General features: G+C 34.8%; 1 protein-coding gene across 1 annotated transcript in view; it reads right to left on the minus strand.

The window, feature by feature from the left end:
- The window catches only part of LOC111086662, a 44,413-nt gene extending 43,361 nt beyond the window's left edge, over positions 1–1,052 (minus strand). Inside the window, exon 1 of the mRNA XM_022390427.1 lies at positions 876–1,052. The gene's annotated coding sequence lies outside the window, so the exon portion shown is untranslated. The remainder of the gene's footprint in view (positions 1–875) is intronic.
- Between the last annotated feature and the right edge of the window lie 1,234 nt (positions 1,053–2,286).

Below are 2,286 nucleotides of genomic sequence, written 5' to 3' on the forward strand. Positions count from 1 at the left end.
ACAATATTTTGTATTATTGTTGTACCTTTTCTGTTTATCTAATTTGAAATATTCAGAATGCAAGTACAATTTGTACTATGTGTATATATATATATATATATATATATGTACCTATATATAGGAGCCCTTGCTCTATCTTAGCCTCTCATCCCCACCCCGAAAACTTACTCCGGCCCTTGTAATGTATTAGAATTAAGACAGCGGTTTGCACTGCCAAGCCCTCACATTTTCAAACCTATGCACGTTTTGTTGTGATATAATTTAGATAGTGATCTGAACTGTGAAGCCTCGAGATTTTCAAAGTTATGCGCCGTTGCGGTGTTTTACAGTGGAAGAAGGCAATGCATTTGAAACATTACCGAAAGCGCCACTTTGAGTTCGCGCACCGATGCTTACAAACCTTAATAACAGTAATGTTGATAATTGTCCTCTTTCTTGTCACTTATTTTGCACGTGTTTGACGAAAGTACTGTATTTTTACAGTTTACCAAATTAAAATCAAGCTATAACTCATCTAATGTATGAAACGACGCAAAAGGATAAGATTCGAAAACAAGCCAGTTTCTTTTTTACATACTTTATTTGATGGGCTTACCAAATCAAGCTCGTCTTAGCGCATTCAAAGTCTAAGATAATATTTCGATTCTAAAAGTATATGACAGAACAATTTTTAAGTAACTGACCAATAAATATTTCCTAGGCTTTAAAGATACAAGCAGAATTTAGTGTTAACAAGCAATCACGTTTTCTCAACCTAATTTATACCTAATTAATTTAATGCCGTTTTCAACAAAGAATTTAACAACCTGCCATTTTGCATTTCGAATTACCACAGAAATTTCAATAAATAATTTATGCGTAAGAATCCACTTTACCTTGTCTGTTTCACATTGTTCACACTCGGTGGAAAGTAACTGAAGACCAATAAGACATGTTCTTTGTTACCGACTCTAACAATGCCAGAATGCTGGGGCTAACCGCTGAACTGAATGGAAAATCACGTAGCACTCAACAACGTTAGCGTGCCATGAACTGAACGTTCGGTCTCGACACACAGACTGAGAGAAGTGCAGCGTGATATTGGTTACACTCTCCCACACTACAATTTCCTTTCGTTTTATGGTTGGTCACATGAACAATTCCTGCCTATTTCCGACCCCCAGTTTCACATCGGTGAATAAAATTTTACAAAGCACCTCAATAATCCGTACTTGATCGTCATAACAGATCAGAAAATAACTTTTTATCGAAAGAACAGCGTTGAACAACCGCATATTTACATTTTATTTGATCATACATCGAGTTAAACACAGGAAAACACACATTCTGTACAAATATACTCATGTTTGTAGATTTGAAAACACAGTTTCAAATGGTTTCGTAACATACATTTTGTACAAACATACTCAGATTTGTAGATTTGAAAACACAGTTTCAAATGGTTTCGTAACATACATTTTGTACAAACATACGTTTGTGAATGTAAAAACACAGTTTCAAATGGTTTCGTAACATACATTTTGTATAAACATACGTTTGTGAATGTAAAAATACGGTTTCAAATGGTTTCGTTTTCTTGATATAGATATTTCTTATAATATTGGTGCGAAACATTTTCGAGTCCAGCTCATTCCGTCTCTGTCTATCTCTTAGATCTTTTTAGTCTATCTTATCTAAAGTTATGAAATCTTATGTCACCTGTACAAAGAAAGAATGTTATCTGAAATATTGGTAGAAGTAAATAGATAGATATTTTATTTCGTGGTTATTGAACTATACATAACTGTTTTCATTCGTGGATTATACTTACTTAAAGTTATGAAAGTTAGATGATTTATACAACTGTATAGCTGGTTACCCTAATGTATAGATAGGGCTTATTAGCTTAATGCAGTGTTTTCCAAACTTTATATAGTGGTGACCCCCTAACTAAGCAAAGTTTCGTTGCGCCCCTCCTTCACATTAAAATACTTTTCGCAAGTTACAACAGCAAAATTAACATTTTCTATACATTTTAATAATTTTTTAAAATAAACAAAAATACTTGCAAGGACTGAGTAAATGCACAGTGACGGAGAACGGGGGAGGCACGGGGGACATTCGCCCCATCCAAAGTGTAGGCTCTGCTCTCCCCCCCCCCCCCAGTAAAAATTTAAAATAATGAAGGAGTAAATATGTAGAGCCTGTTTTCTAAACTGATGTGCATCAGTTTACTACATAATTATTTCATGGTTTTAAATTTTTTTCAGTTTAAAATGCCCCCCCCCCCCACTCACGACTCGCACG

The sequence above is a fragment of the Limulus polyphemus genome, unplaced genomic scaffold (assembly GCF_000517525.1).
Source record: "Limulus polyphemus unplaced genomic scaffold, Limulus_polyphemus-2.1.2 Scaffold1303, whole genome shotgun sequence".
NCBI lineage: Eukaryota > Metazoa > Arthropoda > Merostomata > Xiphosura > Limulidae > Limulus > Limulus polyphemus.